Consider the following 22291-nt stretch of genomic DNA (forward strand, 5'->3'; position numbering starts at 1 on the left):
AACAAAATGTGTAAAAAGTCAAGGGGTCTGAATACTTTACCGAATGCATGAGTCAAAAGAGTTGGTCAATGCAGGTAGCTACTTGGTTAACTATTTAACTAACTCTTTAGCAGGCGTATGGCTTGGGATAGAAGCTGTTCAGGGTCTTATTGGTTCCAGACTTGGTGCATCAGTAATGCGTGCCGTGTGGTAGCAGAGAGAACAGTCTATGATTTGGGTGGCTGGAGTCTTTCACAATTTGTAGGGCCTTCCTCTGACACGGAATGGTATAGAGGTCCTGGATGGCAGGGAGTTCGGTACTAGGGATGTAACACTCACAACACTGAGATATTCACACCTGCAAATTTGCTGTGTACTCCCTAAACCCTATCCCAAAAAGTCAGGCTGCGGCTCCCAGCAGTACCTAGACAACAGTGCCTGAAACCTGGGTGCTGGGTCCTGATGCCTGTGTCCTGAAGACAGGGTGCTGTGTTCTGATGCCTGTGTCCTGATGCCTGGGTGCTGGAGCCTGGGTGCTGGGGCCTGGCCAGGGACTCCTCAGCTCCCTGTTCTTTTTTATGGAGGGAGTAGTGCTGAAAGCACCATTTATCATCACTTGTGTGGGCAGCGTCACCACGGCAACACGCAGGCTGGCAAATGCCACTGCTGGGAATACTAATGAGGTACTTGGCAGGTCTGTTGACAGCAGAGGCGCCAGAGCTGCTTCTGCTGATGTGCTGCTCTGTGCTACAGTAGAGAGGCAAACAGGCCAAAGGAAATCAATTAAGTGTTTCCACAGTGTTTGGCATGCGCTCTAATCTTGGGTGCCACATTTAAAATAATAAAGAGATCTGCCTTTAATACCCTTCTTTGCCTTCTGCATGACAAAAACAGCCAGGGAACAATAGACAGGGAAGGAGACAGCAGAGCTGCACAACAACACTGAAGCTTCACTAATTCCACAATTCAACACTTCCAAAATAGAAGAGTACCGACTATTCTTTCCTTTCTACTCTGTATGAGTTTATGGTGGAATTTATTCATTAAATACTGAATTTAAGTAGGGACTTCTCAACTTTCCATTTATTCATACACTCATATTTTTCCACTTTGTTAACAGCTGAAGGATATCCCCTGTAATAGACACTGTAATGTAGTAAAAGTGTACTTTTACAGTCCTGTCTCACTATACTTTTAACTAGTTTACTTTTTAAGTAGTGGAGTGTATAGTGAAGTGAGTTTACAGAGGTGATCTGAGCATCGTCATATCCTCCAGTGAGTAGGCGGAGACAGTACGACCCTGTAGTTCACAGGAGAACTGGATTGGGTGCTCCTGCCACCAGGACTCGTCAATAACTCTCAGTCTTAACAGGGCCGCCTTCAAATTTCCACCTGACAGATTAGGGCTCTCCTCCTTCATCTCTCCTCCTTCCTCTCTCTCTCTCTCACATGAAACAGTGTGGTAAATAACTTGAGCTGGAGCATGCCTTCTCTGCTCATTGCCTCTATTGATGCAGCCTCTTTGATCGAGCAGGGTCTAATCAATTCTTCAGTAGCAGGAAGACGGAGGTAAATCATTTTCAGGCAAACTCTTCAAATGACTTATCAATAATTGACCTCTTTACTACCACTTGTTTGCTCAGAACGAGCTGCATTTCCCTCTGTCTAATAGTGAGTTTGTGCTCCTGGGATTTCTTGGGCTACTAAGTGTAGGGAGGAGGAGAGAGCAAGAATGCATGTTGGGGTGTGTGTGTGTGTGGGTGGATGCACTGTGTTTGCTCATCCTTACAGAGTCACTTATTAGTGCTAATTGGGAGGGACAGTTCAAACAAGCACAGAGGAGTGGTTGTCACACAAGCGTGACATGGGTGCAGAGAGGCAGGCAGTGCCGGGTGCTCTGCCCAGCTCCAGCCCACCCTCTTCCCACACCCAGCTACCCTGGCCCGCCTGGCTCTCCCTGGCCCCCGGCCCAGCACCACAGAGTGGCCACAGAGTGGGCTCTTTGTCTGGACACGGCCATTAGCAGTCAGCAGACTTCAGAAATGTGACCAGGACAAGCCAGTGGACAGAGGCGCAGACAGACACACGGCTGTCTGAGACACTTAGGAAGTCAACAGCTGACGGAAGAGCCAACACAAAAGACGAGCTGCTGAAGCCTGGAAAGTGTGATCTGCATGTAATATACCACCCACCCTACCTACTCTCCACTTCTCACACACACACACACACACACACACACACACACACACACACACACACACACACACACACACACACACATTAGTGCCTTCATTAACGCTGGTAGATGCGGTGAAACACAATATCATATGAAAGGCTTTCCCTCTGCCCTGAACCCCTGTAGTTAATAATGAATCAACCGATTCAGTATCGACGCCGACACCTTTTCTCTGAACATCCTCCATACCATTATTTATCATGGGTTTTTGCTAAAAGATGCTAATTTCAAGGATTATTTACAACTATAATAGATGCAATTATATTCCTCACGAACCGGTATAGCCTAAGGTATAAGCACCAATTAGTAACTGGTCATTATCTTGAGCATTTGCAACTGGGAGTAAAGTAATAGAGGACCATTCTGTTGCCTGCTTGAGCTGAGAAATTGCTGTAGTGCTGCTGTAATTAGAGAAGCTTGTTTACTTCCAGCCTAGAGAGGGTGTTATATTCAATGACACTTGCCATAGTGTCCTCTGGCCCCAGATATAACTCTACTGTCCTCTGGCCCCAGATATAACTCTACTGTCCTCTGGCCCCAGATATAACTCTACTGTCCTCTGGCCCCAGATATAACTCTACTGTCCTCTGGCCCCAGATATAACTCTACTGTCCTCTGGCCCCAGATATAACTCTACTGTCCTCTGGCCCCAGATATAACTCTACTGTCCTCTGGCCCCAGATATAACTCTACTGTCCTCTGGCCCCAGATATAACTCTACTGTCCTCTGGCCCCAGATATAACTCTACTGTCCTCTGGCCCCAGATATAACTCTACTGTCCTCTTCCCCCAGATATACTGTAACTCTCTGTCCTCTGGCCCCAGATATACTGTAACTCTACTGTCCTCTGGCCCCAGATATAACTCTACTGTCCTCTGGCCCAAGATATAACTCTACTGTCCTCTTGCCCCAGATATAACTCTACTGTCCTCTTGCCCCAGATATAACTCTACTGTCTTCTTGCCCCAGATATAACTCTACTGTCCTCTTGCCCCAGATATAACTCTACTGTCCTCTTGCCCCAGATATAACTCTACTGTCCTCTTCCCCCAGATGTAACAACTGTTGTCATGGCTGTCGTAAGAAGTTGTCCAAAGTGCGGCGTGGTGAGCGTACATTTTCCTTTTATTTAAAATGTCGCCAACAAAACAACAAACGAAGAAACAACTGTGAAGCTTACAGGGCTAAGTGCCACAAACAAAGTTAACTACCCACACTGAAGGAGGGAAAAAGGGCTACCTAAGTATGATTCCCAATCAGAGACAACGATAGACAGCTGTCCCTGATTGAGAACCATACCCGGCCAAAACATAGAAATAAAGAAATATAGAAAACAAAATATAGAATGCCCACCCAAATCACACCCTGACCAAACCAAAATAGAGACATAAAAAGGCTCTCTCAGGTCAGGGCGTGACAACTGTCCCCCCAGATATAACTCTGCTGTCCTCTTCCCCCAGATATAACTCTGTCCTCTTCCCCCAGATATAACTCTTCCCTCTTCCCCCAGATATTACTCTACTGTCCTCTTCCCCCAGATATAACTCTTCGCTCTTCCCCAGATGTAACTCTTCCCTCTTCCCCCAGATATAACTCTTCCCTATTCCCCCAGATATAACTCTTCCCTCTTCCCCAGATATAACTCTTCCCTCTTCCCTCAGATATAACTCTACTGTCCTCTTCCCCCAGATATAACTCTTCCCTCTTCCGCCCAGATATAACTCTTCCCTCTTCCCCCAGATATAACTCTACTGTCCTCTTCCCCAGATATAACTCTTCCTCTTCCCCCAGATATAACTCTTCCCTCTTCCCCCAGATATAACTCTACTGTCCTCTTCCCCATATATAACTCTTCCCTCTTCCCCCAGATATAACTCTTCCCTCTTCCCTCAGATATAACTCTACTGTCCTCTTCCCCAGATATAACTATACTGTCCTCTTCCCCAGATATAACTCTACTGTCCTCTTCCCCCAGATATAACTCTTCCCTATTCCCCCAGATATAACTCTTCCCTATTCCCCCAGATATAACTCTTCCCTATTCCCCCAGATATAACTCTTCGCTCTTCCCCCAGATGTAACTCTTCCCTCTTCCCCCAGATATAACTCTTCCCTATTCCCCAGATATAACTCTTCCCTCTTCCCCCAGATATAACTCTTCCCTATTCCCCAGATATAACTCTTCCCTATTCCCCAGATATAACTCTTCCCTATTCCCCAGATGTAACTCTTCCCTATTCCCCCAGATGTAACTCTTCCCTATTCCCCCAGATATAACTCTTCGCTCTTCCCCAGATATAACTCTTCCCTCTTCCCCCAGATATAACTCTTCCCTCTTCCCCCAGATATAACTCTTCCCCCAGATATAACTCTTCCCTCTTCCCCCAGATATAACTCTTCCCCCCAGATATAACTCTTCCCTCTTCCCCCAGATATAACTCTTCCCCAGATATAACTCTTCCCCCAGATATAACTCTTCCCTCTTCCCCAGATATAACTCTTCCCTCTTCCCCAGATATAACTCTTCCCTCTTCCCCAGATATAACTCTTCCCTCTTCCCCAGATATAACTCTTCCCTCTTCCCCCAGATATTACTCTACTGTCCTCTTCCCCAGATATAACTCTTCGCTCTTCCCCCAGATGTAACTCTTCCCTCTTCCCCAGATATAACTCTTCCCTATTCCCCCAGATATAACTCTTCCCTCTTCCCCCAGATATAACTCTTCCCTCTTCCCCAGATATAACTCTTCCCTCTTCCCCAGATATAACTTTTCCCTCTTCCCCCAGATATAACTCTTCCCTCTTCCCCCAGATATAACTCTTCCCTCTTCCCCCAGATATAACTCTTCCCTCTTCCCCAGATATAACTCTTCCCTCTTCCCCCAGATATAACTCTTCCCTCTTCCCCCAGATATAACTCTTCCCTCTTCCCCCAGATATAACTCTTCCCTCTTCCCCAGATATAACTCTTCCCTCTTCCCCCAGATATAACTTTTCCCTCTTCCCCCAGATATAACTCTTCCCTCTTCCCCCAGATATAACTCTTCCCTCTTCCCCAGATATAAGTCTACTCTCATGGACATGGAAGTCTTACTTTCTCTGCTTGTTTGGAGGGTAGCTAGTTTAGCCGAGAAGCAGTATTCAATGCATATTGGTAAAAGGATAGAGTAAATAACGTTTTTATGTCATGCAGGCTCTATGGTGGAATTTACGAGTCTGATATTTATTCTTTCTCTGACCCAATATTTCTTGAATACCATAAAAACAGAATCCTAGGACAGCAGAAATAATGAGTTATGTTCAAATTTGCTATAGTGGTTAGCACTTGTGTTGCCATGGGCCTGTGCTGTGTGTGTGTGTGTGTGGGTCGGCTACCTTCTAAAAGCCACACCAGCAGGGATCACAAGAGCTGTATCAAAAGACACGGCCACCATGTGAAATGTCTTATTGCAGCAGGGACTGCTGGGATTGTTGTCCGTGTTTCTCCCCTCTTTGAATGTCAGCTACACTAACCAAGCTAACAGTCAGGCTACACAGAATCCACCACAACAGATGTTTCTCTTTCAACTTGTTTTAGTAAGCGCTGAAGAGCATGGCGCCTCTCAGTGGCAAAGAGGGCTGTCTGTCAGCATCTGAAATAGTACTTTCTGAACAGGCTCAATTTATTCTTTAATTATATATGTAACACATGATCTATATATTTTGACGTGTTAGGGGTACAATGGGTTCAGTCAGTATTCATTTGTATACGTATGCAGTATGGTGTGTTTTGTGTTGGCTGTGTCACATAACATGAGTCATGTGGCATACTGGCCATACGCTGTTGAGTATGAGGACAGCTGAGCACAACAGCCTCTCATAAATCAGGCAATAACACATTGGACCTTGCTAATAGATGTTTAACCTAACCCCCTCATTTCAAACAGTTTGACCCTGGTTGGTAAAACACAATGTGAGGACTCCCCAAGGATTAGTGCTGACCCCTGATCAGGCAGGCCACACAGGCAATAAAGGAGGCTGCCATTGTTCTGTCCTGGGAGGGGACAGTGGCAGGGAGATACATGCCAGTGGGTGGGGACAGGGCCGTTGAAATGACAAATTGATGGAGCATCATTCCCACCCACCAAAGCTGCGCTGGGTCTGTATGTATTTTAATGAGACTGTGTCTGCCCACATACACCCAGTACTGACAGGGGACGTGTTTGCAACATGCTCACCCTTTGTCAAACGGTCCAGTCACATAATTGACTCATTGGCTGGATTTATTCTCTCTGTGTGTGTGTGTGTGTGTGTGTGTGTGTGTGTGTGTGTGTGTGTGTGTGTGTGTGTGTGTGTGTGTGTGTGTGTGTGTGTGTGTGTGTGTGTGTGTGTGTGTGTGTGTGTGCGTGTGTGTGTGTGCACGCATATGTGCAAGGATGTATATTTTCAAATAGGCTTTGGGGACTGCATAGCTTGGTTGCCATGAAAACTAGACACCTATTGGCTTGAACTCCAGATATGTTTTAGACAGAGCCCCCACAAAGCCATGTTTGTAGGTGAGAGTGTGGGATTGAATAAAGAGGTCCATCCTTTAACAAATCCCAAATGTACCATGACTCCAACTGCCCTGTCCTTAAGATGAAATTGCCCTTCATAGTATGAGATCAAAATAATAATTTAACTTTAAACATTTTCTTTGAGAAGCATCCCAATTGAGAACATGATGAATGTATTCATCTGTGAGGGGAGACATTTTTGGTGGGGTATGGCAGTCTGGGAGATAAAAAGCAGCAGGAATACAATGCAGATTTTATTTTCTTAGTTAGTGACCTTGATCTGAGAATGTGGCGGGTCAAAGCCTCTCCAGTCTCCATTGTGGACCAGAATAGAATGTTAATGAATAGGTGCACTGAATATTAAAATGTGAACCTGCTTTCAACACCCTGTCAAACTGCTGTGGCATGTCGAGTGCCTTGACTGCCAGACATGCAGAATCTGCTTCACTCGGGATACTGATTGTGGAGTGTTGTCGTAGACTCGACTGGAGCCATTCCACACATTTCCAGCAGGGTGGGCCTATTCTTCCCCCCTACAGACTGCCACGAGGTTGCCTTGTGCAACAGCGAGGAGAGAGGGGGATATAATCATTTCCCACCACAATCGAGTGTTGTGTGGTACTATGGGTTTCTGGGAGAGCAACAACAATGGTCCATTTAGGGTGAGCCCAGCACCCCAGTCCTTCTCTCTGGCCCGGAAGTGGTTGATTTTGTCTGAGGACAGCTGCACCGCCTGTTTGTCTCTGCCTGGGGTTTGATTTGCTTGGCATGCTTGAGAGGGGCACGAGTCCTGATTGTTTCAGACAGAACCTGGCATTGTATCAGCCCAGGGATTGTTTATTGGGGAGAGGCAGGACAAAGTCAACAAAGGGAGCGAGGAGCCAAATGCAGCTCAGGAAATGGACAGAAACATCTTCAAAGAAAGCAGCATCTATACACCCTCCTCCAAGCCACTCACTAAATATAGGCTAATGATCAGCAAAATAATATTATTTTCTACCTCAAATTAAAACAAACGACACCTGGTCCTTTTGCAGTAAGCTATTTAATTAATGACTATTGTTGATGCTGTATTGAAGGAGAAGAGCAGGAATTAATTTCTTAACATAAAGGGGTGGAACAGGGCTGTAGCCACCAATCACCTGCTCTGTCTAGGCCTATCTACAATCACCTGCTCTGTCTAGGCCTATCTACAATCACCTGCTCTGTCTAGGCCTATCTGCAATCACCTGCTCTGTCTAGGCCTATCTGCAATCACCTGCTCTGTCTAGGCCTATCTGCAATCACCTGCTCTATCTAGGCCTATCTGCAATCACCTGCTCTGTCTAGGCCTATCTACAATCACCTGCTCTGTCTAGGCCTATCTGCAATCACCTGCTCTATCTAGGCCTATCTACAATCACCTGCTCTGTCTAGGCCTATCTACAATCACCTGCTCTGTCTAGGCCTATCTACAATCACCTGCTCTGTCTAGGCCTATCTGCAATCACCTGCTCTGTCTAGGCCTATCTACAATCACCTGCTCTGTCTAGGCCTATCTGCAATCACCTGCTCTATCTAGGCCTATCTGCAATCACCTGCTCTGTCTAGGCCTATCTACAATCACCTGCTCTGTCTAGGCCTATCTGCAATCACCTGCTCTGTCTAGGCCTATCTGCAATCACCTGCTCTGTCTAGGCCTATCTACAATCACCTGCTCTGTCTAGGCCTATCTGCAATCACCTGCTCTGTCTAGGCCTATCTGCAATCACCTGCTCTGTCTAGGCCTATCTGCAATCACCTGCTCTGTCTAGGCCTATCTGCAATCACCTGCTCTGTCTAGGCTTATCTGCAATCACCTGCTCTGTCTAGGCCTATCTGCAATCACCTGCTCTGTCTAGGCCTATCTGCAATCACCTGCTCTGTCTAGGCTTATCTGCAATCACCTGCTCTGTCTAGGCCTATCTGCAATCACCTGCTCTGTCTAGGCCTATCTGCAATCACCTGCTCTGTCTAGGCCTATCTGCAATCACCTGCTCTGTCTAGGCTTATCTGCAATCACCTGCTCTGTCTAGGCCTATCTGCAATCACCTGCTCTGTCTAGGCCTATCTGCAATCACCTGCTCTGTCTAGGCCTATCTGTTGTCACGTTCTGTTTCATAAATCAACAAGTGTGTCAATAGCAGGACACGCTCGGATTAAAAATCAACTCGCTTGGCTCTAGATTATACCAATCTATGCATACTTTATATTGTTTGACATCAGACATAATATCACTATAATTCGAGTGTTCATATTCGGAAGTTGCTTTCATTTCAGCGCATCTAATTTGTTAACATTTCAACTGTATTCAATTGTTTATTTTTTTCAATTCCACAAAAAATGAACACCCATCAAAATAATGTTATCTTTATTCCCTTTCTTCTGATGTAAGTGTCAAGACAATGCGTTTAATCCCTGACAAAGCTTTACCATTCTCACAGCTGCAACTGGGCAGCAGGGAGCCTAGTGGGTAGAGCGTTGTGCCAGCAAACGAAAGGTTAATCCACTGTTCCTAGGCCGTCATTGTAAATAAGAATTTGTTCTTAACTGACTTGCCTAGTTAAATAAAGGTTTAAACAAAAACAAAAAACTGAATGACAACGTATTCCATTAAGACCATTTCAGCCATTACCAGGGTGTGTTTGACAAGTCATTACAGATATTCCCAAGCTCATAATGTTAACGGGAAAAAACTACAGGCCCAAGCAAGAGTATGAAAGAGTCACAGGAGTAAAATTAAAGCAATCAATCAAGATTTAGAAGAGGATTTTGCACCCCCTCAATACAGGAAATACACTGAGCAAAAAAATAAACATCCCTTTTTCATGACCCTGTCTTTCAAAGATAATTCGTAAAAATCCAAATAACTTCACAGATCTTCATTGTAAAGGGTTTAACCACTGTTTCCCATGCTTGTTCAATGAACCATAAACAATTTATGAACATGCACCTGTAGAATGGTCGTTAAGACACTAACAGCTTACAGACGGTAGGCAATTTAAGGTCAAAGTTATGAAAATGTAGGACACTGAAGAGGCCTTTCTACTGACTCTGAAAAACACCAAAAGAAAGATGCCCAGGGTCCCTGCTCATCTGCGTGAATGTGCCTTGGGCATGCTGCAAGGAGGCATGAGGACTGCAGATGTGGCCAGGGCAATAAATTGCAATGTCCGTACTGTGAGACGCCTAAGACAGCGCTACAGGGAGACAGGACGGACAGCTGATCGTCCTCACGGTGGCAGACCACGTGTAACAATACCTGCACAGGATCGGCACATCCGAACATCACACCTGCGGGACAGGTACAGGATGGCAACAACAACTGCCCGAGTTACACCAGGAACGCACAATCCCTCCATCAGTGCTCAGACTGCCCTAGTAGGCTGAGAGAGGTTGGACTGAGGGCTTGTAGACCTGTTGTAAGGCAGGTCCTCACCAGACATCACCGGCAACAACGTTGCCTATGGGGGACAAACCCACCGTCGCAGGACCAGACAGGACTGGCCAAATGTGCTCTTCACTGAGTCACGGTTTTGCCTCACCAGGGTGTGATGGTCGAATTCGTGTTTATCGTCGAAGGAATGAGCGTTACACCAAGGCCTGTACTCTGGAGCGTGATTGATTTGGAGGTGGAGGGTCCGTCATGGTCTGGGGCGGTGTGTCACAGCATCATCGGACTGAGCTTGTCATTGCAGGTAATCTCAATGCTGTGCGTTACAGGGAAGACATCCACCTCCCCCATGTGGTACCCTTCCTGCAGGCTCATCCTGACATGACCCTCTAGCATGACAATGCCACCAGCCATACTGCTCGTTCTGTGCGTGATTTCCTGCAAGACAGGAATGTCAGTGTTCTGCCATGGTCAGCGAAGGGCCTGGATCTCAATCCTATTGAGCACATCTGGGACCTGTTGGATTGGAGGGTGAGGGCTAGTGCCATTCCCCCAGGACCTTGCAGGAGCCTTGCTGGAAGAGTGGGATAACATCTCACCCCAAGAACTGGCAAATCTGGTGCAGTCCATGAGGAGGAGATGCACTGCAGTACTTAATGCAACTTGCGGCCACACCACATACTGACTGTTACTTTTGATTTTGACCCCCCCCCTTTGGTTCAGGGACACATTATTCCATTTCTGTTAGTCACAGGTCTGTGGAACTTGTTCAGTTTATGTCTCAGTTGTTGAATCTTATGTTCATACAAATAAATCAAATCAAATCAAATTTTATTTGTCACATACACATGGTTAGCATATATAGGAATAAATATTTACACATGTTAAGTTTGCTGAAAGTAAACGCAGTTGACAGTTGACAGTTTTTGCTGACTTTAGATGGCTGAAAAAGACTAAACCTCAACTGGACAGGGCATTGCTATTAAAATGTGTCATTTGTATGTTGCTCAGAGTCAAATAACTCCAGAAAAGCTCATCATTTCGATTGCTATGATCATAAGATAATTCTGTCAGTGCACTTTAGCATGGTGTTGTTGAATAACACTAAACATTTGTTGAGCAAATAGCTATTTTCTTCTTAACCAATAATGTCTGTGGAATAAATGAAAGGGGGTCATCTTATTGAATGATATGGTTTGAATGACTCTGATTTGTAAATGATCTAACAAATTAGTGTTTGTCTCACACCACTATGCAGATCAGGGATGAGGCCATCTGAATATGGCTGAGACCTCCAGCCTGCCTCCATAAAGGAGAGGGAGAGAAAAGCCAACAAATAAACAAACACATTTTGAGTTGCTTTTCCTAGCCTCTTCAACCCTCCACATTTTGAAGCAGCAGTGTAAAGAATGTCAAAAATCCAGAGTGCTCTCTTCCCATACCTCTCTGTCAAGTATTTCTCTTTTTTCTTCAACGTCTGATGACACGTCTGAGAGAGAGAGGTAAAGAGAGAGATATATAAAGACAGAGGTAAAGAGAGAGGAGCTAAGGGGATGGGGAGATGTCTGTCTATCTGTCTGGTGTGCAGGACTTCAGAAGCTGTGGTACAGACATCCATAGGCTTAGCGTGGCTGGCACATCCACTGTGTTCACCATCTCTTTCCGTTCTCCCCCTAGTGTCTGTCTGTTTTTTTTCCTTTATCAAGATTTTCTGTCTTTCTAATTTTACACTGAGCGAGTCGGCGCCTTTAGGAGGCAGCATTATCTAACGTGTTCAGCTTTCAGCTCCTCTCTTTCTCCCGATGAGGCAAGGCTTAATTGGGCTTGGGCTTTAAAGTCTGTAGAGCTCTCCACTACCTCATAGAAACACATTCATGGGCTGCTCATTCACTTCGAGTATGTGTTAGATGTACAAATATTAGTTACTTTTATACTCTGAATCAAAAGGCACACACTTCCTGCTACTCTACACAAAGTCAGTCAGTGCAGGAGAATTCACTGTTAATTTCACATTCAGTTATTTTCCTTCCCTTAGCGATATTACAGTAATATGTTTCTGCTTGATAATTAAAGTATTATTTTAAAGCACCATTAGATTACAATGAACAATGGTATTGTTAAATGCAATATATTATAACCCTTTGATTATATCTTCATAGACAATAATTCAGTTTTTCAGCAATAATGACATTGCCTTACAGTACATTAGGCGGTAGGTAGCCTAGCGGTTAAGAGCATTGGGCCAGTAACGGGCCAGTATACCAAAAGGTTGCTGGTTTGAATCCCAAGCCGACTAGCTGAAAAATGTGTCACTTAACGCTAGTCGCTCTGGATAAGGGCTTCTGCTAAAGGATGTAAATGTAAAAATGTGCAATACAGCGAAAGGTTGTACAAAGAGAAATAGTTGAAGAGCTGAAATGTTTTATTCAAAGTTTATTCAAATGACAATCAAAATTAAACATACATTTTCAAATCGAAGACAATTGTTTAATGTTCTTGTGAATTTATTTGAAACAACAATTTGGTGCAATGGAGTATGATAGTGTGTCAGATAGAGAGCAGACATGACATTAAAGCAAATGGTGGGCAATTTAATTAAGTTCCTGCCATTAAAAACATGTCACTACCATACAGTAGGGTATTGTTTCAAATTAAATGACACTACCATACAGTAGGGTATTGTTTCAAATTAAATGTAACTACCATACGGTAGGGTATTGTTTCAAATTAAATGTAACTACCATACGGTAGGGTATTGTTTCAAATTAAATGTCATTACCATACGGTAGGGTATTGTTCCAAATTAAATGTCACTACCATACGGTAGGGTATTGTTTCAAATTAAATGTCACTACCATACAGTAGGGTATTGTTTCAAATTAAATGTCACTACCATACAGTAGGGTATTGTTTCAAATTAAATGGCACTACCATACGGTAGGGTATTGTTTCAAATTAAATGTAACTACCATACGGTAGGGTATTGTTTCAAATTAAATGTAACTACCATACGGTAGGGTATTGTTTCAAATTAAATGTCACTACCATACGGTAGGGTATTGTTCCAAATTAAATGTCACTACCATACGGTAGGGTATTGTTTCAAATTAAATGTCACTACCATACGGTAGGGTATTGTTTCAAATTAAATGGCACTACCATACGGTAGGGTATTGTTTCAAATTAAATGGCACTACCATACAGTAGGGTATTGTTCCAAATTAAATGGCACTATTGTACTGCTCTGTTTCATTGTTGTAAATTCGTGGTATTATGGATTATGGTAATGCATATTTCTCTTTAACATAATTTACTATTGTGCAGACCCTATTCACAGATAACAGTTTTCAATTCAAATACTGAATATGTACACTATTTCCCTTATAATGACCATTCAGTGATAGTCAAATATTCTCCCCCATTTCTGCCACACCACATCTGGATTACACTGGGGCCAAATGTGTAGCATAATGGTTTTAATGCTCCTAGATAAGGGGAAGGGTGTATACTGTAACTTCCACACCCCCCACAGCAAAACAAACCCAGCAATTAGCCTGGCCGTTAAAGCGTTGGAGTAGCTGTTAAGAGAGAGATGCTGGAGGGAAGAGAGATGGTTCGTTATCTCCTCCAAACTTCCTGGTTCTTTAACAGGCAACATATGTGTCTCCATGTTGCCGTAGCTGCACCCAGACCATTTCATATAGGCTGATGAACTGAAGATGTGCTGCTACTGGAGACTCTCCTTGCCTTAACTCTCTGGGATTTACTGGCAGACTCCTCCTCATTAGTTTTTGTCACTCGCCAGTTCCAGGTGCTGGAATAAATGAGACCACTATCAGCCACTGCCTTGATAACTTCCCTATCTCATTAGGTTCCACATCAAAGTTAATCCGAGATGTGAATAGTAATTGGAGGAATAGACAATGCCATAGATCATTGGGCGTTTGTAGAGTGTGTCATCTCACAACATCAGCGGCCTGGTGCTGGGAGGGAGGGGGAGGGAGGGAGAGAGAGAGAGAGAGAGAGAGAGAGAGAGAGAGAGAGAGAGAGAGAGAGAGAGAAAGGTAAGATGAGAGGGGAAGGAGTAATGGTAGAGGCATAACAAGCAAGCTGCTCAGAATGAATGAGCTTACCCAATAAGAAAAGAATCACCAATCAGTGTGTGTTGGGAAAATATCATTTAGGAATAATTGCTTGATTGCTTTTCTATAGTAGCCTGATTTGACCACACACAAGAACTGAGAATTAAGATGTCAAGACAAGAATTAATTTGGCAATCGAGGGCACACAAAGTCTCTCCCATCCATGGGCTCAGAGCAGCCTAGCTGGAGATGTAGCTCACTAATGATGAAAACACAGTGGTAGATTGCGTATTCATTTCCCTGCCTCCATTTTGCATAAAGAGAACCATGCCTAATGCCACAGATGCTTGGATATCATGAAAAAGTGTGTGTATGCTAACACATTTAATTGGCATTTTTGCATATTCCACTCCAACGTTGATAGCTGAGGGCAGCTGATTGTTCAGTTTTGTGTCCTCATTGATTTCTGGTTTTTGGGGGACTGACTGGGAGTAGTAATTGGTGTGTTCCACAGTTCTCATCCCCAAACAATGCTTATATTGAAGTCTTCTCTCCTCTCTCAATTGCTATTTGGTTGATGCTTAGAGTGTGACTTTTATTACCCGCTACCTGCTTTGAGAAAGGAAATGTTTTTGTCCTCTAACAAAGTGTCCGTGGTCAGAGTGGCACATTACAGAATAACAGAGTGATAGACAGGAAGGCTGTGTGGGTAAGAGTAGCATAACACCCACATGGACCCATAATGACCAGCTGCACCCAGACACAGCATAGCCATTAATACAGCAAGCTGCTTGATTTTCATTGTAGTGATAAAACATGGCCACTATATAGGGCCTAAACATGGCAGGAGGTTATTAGTAGTAATCATGGTATCTAATGCAGGACAGAATCCAACATTAGTGGCTACATTTGGACCGGATCCGAGCGGTCCCCATTCAATTTATATTTGAATAAGAGAGGTCCAAATCTGAACACATGCACATGAATTGACACATATATTTGCTCCAACATGCATTAGTTTCAATAAGGCTGAAAACACTGCTGCTGTGACTCTGGCTGCTCACACTGTCCTAGGTAGAAAGCTCTCTGCAGGTTCCATCAGGGTGCATTTACAGTGCCCTCAGAAACTATTCAGACTCCTTGACTCTTTCCACATTTTGTTAGGTTACAGCCCTATTCTAAAATTGATTAAATTGTTTTTCCCCCCTATCAATCTACACACTATACCCCATAATGACAAATCAAAAACAGGTTTTTAAAAATGTTGAATAATTTCAACCAAAACCAAAAGTATTCAGGCCCTTTACTCGGTACTTTGTTGAAGCACGTTTGGCAGTGAAGTCTTCTTTGGTTTAATGCTACAAGCTTGGCACACCTGTATTTGGGGACTTTCTCCCATTCTTCTCTGCAGATCCTCTCAAGCTCTGTCAGGTTGGATGGGGAGTGTTGCTGCACAGCTATTTTCAGGTCTCTCCAAATATGTTTGATCGGGTTCAAGTCCAGGCTCTGGCTGGGCCACTCAAGGACATTCAGAGACTTTCCCGAAGCCACTCCTGTGTTGTCTTGGCTGTGTGCTTATGGTCGTTGTCCTGTTTGAAGGTGAACCTATGTCCCAGTCTGAGGTCCAGAGCACTCTGGAGCAGTTTTTCATCAAGGATCTCTCTGTACTTTTGCTATGTTCATCTTTGCCTTGATCCTGACTAATTTCCCAGTCCCTGTCGCTGAAAAACATCCCTACAGCATGATGCTGCCACCAGCATGCTTCACCGTAGGGATAGTGTCAGGTTTCCTCCAGATGTGACGCTTGCTATTCAGGCCAAAGAGTTCAATCTTGGTTTCATCAGACCAGAGAATCTTGTTTCTCATGTTCTGAGAATCTTTAGGTGCCTTTTGGCAAACTACAAGCGGGCTGTCATGTGCCTTTTACTGAGGAGTGGCTTCCTGATTGGTGGAGTGCTGTAGAGATGGTTGTCCTTCTGGAAAATTCTCCCATCTTCACAGAGGAACTTTAGAGCTCTGTCAGAGTGACCATCGGGTTCTTGATCACCTCCCTGACCAAGGCCCTTTTCTCATAATTGCTCAGTTTGGCCGGGCGGCCAGCTCTAGTAAGAGTTTTGTTTCCAAACTTCCACAATTTAAGAATGTTGGAGACCACTTTGTTCTTGGGGTCCTTTAATGCTGCATCCAATTTTTGGTACCCTTCCCCAGATTTGTGCCTCAACCCTATCATGTCTCGGAGCTCTACAGGCAATTTCTTCGACCTCATTGCTTGGTTTTTGCTCTGACATACATTGTCATCTGTGGGACCTTATATAGACAGGTGTGTGCCTTTCCAAGTCATGTCCAATCAATTGAATTTACCACCGGTGGACTCCAATCAAATTGTTGAAACATCTCAAGGATAATCAATGGAAACAGGATGCGCCTGGGCTCAATTTTGAGTCTCATAGCAAAGGGTCTGAATACTTATATAAATAAGGTATTTCTCTTTTTAGTTTTTATACATTTGCAAAAATTTCTAAAAACCTGTTTTTGCTTTTTCGTTATGGGGTATTTTGTGTAGATTGCTGAGATGTTTTATTCATTTAATCAATTTTAGCATAAGGCTGTAATGTAACAAATGGTGGAAAAAGTCAAGGGGTGTGAATACTTTCCAAAGGCACGGTATTTTCATTGTCTCTCTCTCTCTCTCTCTCTGAGAGCATAGTAAAGAACCCAACATTTGACCAACTGGGGACCTTTTGTTAGTCCCCAAAAGGTCAAATGCTATTTCTAGATGGATTAGGGTTAAGGTTAGAATTAGGGTTTAATTATGTTTAGTGGTAGGAGCTAGGGTTATGGTCTGGAGATAGGGTTAGGTTTAAGGTTAGCGTTTAGGTTTGCTTTTGGGGTTTAAGTTAGGGTTAGGGGAAAATACGATTTTGAATGGGAGTGAATTGTGTGTCCCCACAAGGTTAGTTATACAGGATTGGGTGTGTTTGTGTGTATGTGTGTTGACATTCTGTGAGCAGTAGGGTAGGAAGGGTAATAAATAAGCAGGCTGGGGTCCTGTCAGGTGGATGTTATTGCTGGGGTCCTGTCAAGTGGATGTTATTGCTTGGGTCCTGTCAGATGGATGTTATTGCTGGGGTTCTGTCAGGTAGATGTTATTGCTGGGGTTCTGTCAGGTAGATGTTATTGCTGGGGTCCTGTCAGATATATGTTATTGCTGGGGTTCTGTCAGGTGGATGTTATTGCTGGGGTTCTGTCAGGTGGATGTTATTGCTGGGGTTCTGTCAGGTAGATGTTATTGCTGGGGTTCTGTCAGGTAGATGTTATTGCTTGGGTCCTGTCAGGTGGATGTTATTGCTGGGGTTCTGTCAGGTGGATGTTATTGCTGGGGTTCTGTCAGGTGGATGTTATTGCTGCCCTGAGTTTGTCTGTGGCATTACAAGAGCAGGCACACTTCTATGTCCCTTACTGTCACACACACACACACACACACACACACACACACACACACACACACACACACACACACACACACACACACACACACACACACACACACACACACACACACACACACACACACACACACACACACACACACACACATGGCATAGGTTCCTCTAGCTCCATTTTATTTGATCTGCATTGGACCTAATTGAGTCACATCAATGAATCAAGGAATCTTCTCACATCAAGGAATTTGGAAATGTTAAATTATTTATCTGGGGGATTAAACCACATTTTGGTGTGTTCTGCATGAACCTATTAGGCTAACTCATCTGCATTGCTAATGCCGGGTGCAGACAGCTGTCACTGCTGAGGAAAAACATGATCATGCAATCCTTGAATGAGTGATCCCAGTTCCGATTAGTGGCAGTGAACTTTTCTGAGCCTGTGATAAGGCTGCAAAATTCCCATGTTGCCAATAGTTTGGAAAATTATCCGACTGTAGGCAATGGAGAAATTGTGCCTTCCGGCTCATGGGCTTCAATCCAGGGTCTGCCCAGATGTACATTATTTAAAGCTATGGAAATGCCAACTGCCTATCTGGGGATTGCTAAAATAAGAATTTCTCCAGCAACATGTATGAATACGCTGACAGGAGAGGAAGGAGGGAAAAATATATATGCATTCTCGAAAAGGCAATTAAGTAGAGAGTAATTTCATGATCTTATCTGAGTAAATAAACATATATATTTATATATATATATATATATATATATATAAATATATATACAGAAAGAATCATTAATGTGCTGTAATATTCTTAAAGGTACTCAGCGATATGTATTGTGAAGCTACTTCGTATGGATATACCCATTTTATTGTTTCACAGTATCATATCCTCTGTACAGTGGAATTGAGAGACAATTCAATGATTTTTTTTCTCTCTCTCCCGACAATCATCTCTTGTTATTTAACTACAGTATGGTAGCCTGTACTGGCCGAGTAGTATCTGCTTGTGCACTGAACTGAATAGGAAGTGCATGACTATTGTATTATTTTATACCTCCATTTCCTGGTCAATCAGATGAATTCTTGCCTCTATGAATTTCCTTAGCAATGATATACTGTAGACTAACTTAATTGGCTAATTGAGTGACTGTCAGCGACTGACATGGGGAAAAAAACTGCTGATGCACAACCAAATTTTAAAATTTAACCAGGCAAGTCAGTTAACTGACTTAAGTCAGTTAAGAACAAATTCTTATTTTCAATGATGGCCTAGGAACAGTGGGTTAACTGCCTGTTCAGGGGCAGAATGACAGATTTGTACCTTGTCAGCTCGGGGGTTTGAACTTGCAACCTTCCAGTTACTAGTCCAACGCTCTAACCACTAGGCTACCCTGCCGCCTACTAGTCTGACTCTCAAAAGTACGTTGAGACCCCAACTGAGTTCTCCAAAAAATAATGAAAATAATAATAATCATTGGGGAAATTGATCCGCAGGCCTACAAAAGAGCTTGCTGTAGACTGTAGAACCTCAACATAGCCAGTGATGCCAACATGGTGGACACTATACAGGAGTAGATTGACAGTCCCTTTTAGAGTGTGTTAGCTCTAGCTAAATTGTAACCATGGCCGTTTTGCATAGCTCAACACCACCGTGCATACTGGGCAGTGCAGTATGAGCATTTCCACACTATGAAGAGCGGTGTGTTTGTGTGTGTTTAGGGTGAGGAGTAGCACCATTCCTGAGTACCTATTGAAATGAACACAAACATCAATCGAAGGCCGGCCATGTTTCCAACATTCGAGGGTCACACTGTAGTGGTCACCCCCACGCTCCTCCCAGGTTGCATCTGTGGCGTTCTAATGACGGCAGGAATATTAATCCCGACTCTCTGTTTTTGATTCTCTTTTGTTTAACCACTATGCAAATGAGGCATGTGCATGCCATGGTTTCAGTCTCAGGTTGGTGTGAATATAATGCTGGACACTTCAGCTTGACTAATGGACACAACTTCATTGGCTATGGTCATTATCAGAGATTCTGAAGTGGAGAATGAGCTCAGACATTATTATAGATGGATCCCTCTCTGTTCTCATGCACTCTCTAGTAATGTAGTTACATACGATTGTGAGCTGTGAGCAGCAGTATTTACCATATTATCAACATTCACAATAAATATCCTGGCTTGAATTTAATTGCATTATTATGACATCTAGAATGACGTTCTCTTATCCTGCCAGTAAATATGATTATTATTTAATCATTTTCAAACCCATATGCCTCAAGTGAGAATGTAAATAATGCTGCATCCTACACAGACAATGAATGCAGCTGAAGACCTTAGGAACATACATAGCCCATTGCTGGCATTGACTCCAAACACAGTCCATCCTTAACCCAGCAGTGCAAAGCTGAATGTGGGGAGTCCCAGTGCACAAAGGCTAATCAGTAGTTGGGTTGGAGCAGAGAATCCGCTGGCCCACCCTATGTGACTTAACTTCTCCGTTTGTGCTACTACTGATCCTGTGGCCTTTGTGTACATTGTTATGAGCACTGACATAATCCTGGGATTTTCCTGGAGGCCGATCCCTGGCTGCCCCCACCCTGCTCCTCACCAGGCCTGCGGTTTGCCCCAGCCAGGAGGGCCGCGAGGGGTGGACAGATAGAGCAACAATGTCTCGGCCCCCATGAGATACTTAAATATAGGGATGGTCTGGAGCTCTCGGTGATAGAGCTAGTAACCCATTTTAATCCTATTAACGCCAACTAACAAAGAGTAAATCTGCAGCTGGACAGGCCATGCCAGGCAGACTCAGGCTGGGGGAGAGACATTGGCTGGGATGGATATGGAGATGGGGATGGAGGAGGAACAGGAGTGGTTGAATCAATTCCTTGAGGGTGTTAGGAAAATAGATGGAAGGAAGGGGGAAACACAACAAAAACCTAGACAAAAAAATAACTAACCAATGGTTCCTTTGTCCCAACAAGTACGGAAAAAGCAGACCCCCAATTATCACTGAAGTACACAAGGTTAACTTATTCAGTAAACATCCATTTCTGAGTTTGAAGCATGTGTTGTTGGCAGGTCCGGACAGTGTAGTAAATATATGGAAAAACAGGAGGTACAGGAAGTAGCCCCAGTGCCTTGTGGGTGCTGGTACCTAGGGGTCGCGGCACAAAACCGGGGAGAGACTCAATGAGCTTTTGTTTTGGGCCGATCATGGGGCACTGTGGCCCAAGTGTGCTGGTGGTCTGTCCCCTCTCCTCTGTTTGCAGGGCGGTCTTAAAGTCCCCCATTGTGACAAATGAGAGGGGAGTGGCAGGGCCCATACAGACAAACTGTTCTTTAGCCAAGCAAGGCAGGATATGACTCTTTAAGGGTGTGAATGGACAATAACCTCAGTGAAGAAAGGAGCTCTGTCTAGGAACATTGATACTGCGTTTCCTCACAAGGTGTGTCCAGCCATCCCTCATTGGGAGTTTGTGTGGTTGGACATGTCTCGCCCCTCCCCCAATCTTCCTCCTTCCAAACCATGTCCCTCGTCACCAAATGCATGTCAATTTGCCTGTGGTGTATTATGACACAGTAGTGACTAACACACAGCCTATAACCTGTATGATTATAATAGTCACCGCGGCAACCAGGCGACCAGGAATTACATGTCATTATTCGTGTGCCTGGTAATCTTTGACATGGGTCATTAGAGAGCGAGGAGTCTCAGTCAGTGCTGCAGCACACAGGCTGACAAGGCCGTGAACCAACAGTCCAAAGGGAATAGCAGGGACTGTAATGGGCCTGACATCATTATTTAGATACCCACCATATAAAACCCTGCTTTCCTTCTGTTCCCTGTGGAGCTCGGTCATTCCAGTCTGGAGAAGTGTGCATAATGAGTGGAGCTGGGGAGAGGGATTGGCTGGCTGGCTGGATTGACGGGCGGGCAGCTCATAATGAGTGGAGCTGGGGAGAGGGATTGGCTGGCTGGGTTTGATGGGCGGGCAGGCAGCTCCTGTGAACCTCCTGTGAGGTCTACCCATCTCTCTTCCCAGGGCTAGGCCTTTAAGCACCCTGAGATCCTCCTCTGAGCCAGCCAGACCCAGCCGCTGTAATACATTTATGTATGGGCCTGACCTTCTCCATAATGAATTCCTATCATATCCATTGACCTAAGCCAAATTCACAAATGTCCTCCGCTGAGGTGTGCTATAAGAAGAAGAAAAAAAGAGAAACAGAAACAAGGAACAAATCAGTCAAGTCAGTGACTAATATTGTTCTTGTGTAAACTTCTGTTTTACGAGCATGTCAGTTAGCAGCTAATTATATAAAGCTAATTTCAATGCTCTGTGACGATGAATTGGTGTGATAAAGATGCCACACAATGGAAGGTTAATTTCTACTCGTTTTAAAGAGGAGCTGATAAACACTGCAAAACTGACACGGGGACTGTAAAACATGCTTTAAACTGGGGTTAGCAATGAGACTCAGTTATGTGGAATGATATTCTTCAGCAATTAAAATAACATCCCAAGAGCAAGTTTTTTGTAGTTGCTATTTTGGTCTGTTCAGGGTGTTATTTCTGACTGCACATATACAGCAATAC

Source organism: Oncorhynchus tshawytscha, linkage group LG11, assembly GCF_018296145.1.
Source record: "Oncorhynchus tshawytscha isolate Ot180627B linkage group LG11, Otsh_v2.0, whole genome shotgun sequence".
Lineage (NCBI taxonomy): Eukaryota > Metazoa > Chordata > Actinopteri > Salmoniformes > Salmonidae > Oncorhynchus > Oncorhynchus tshawytscha.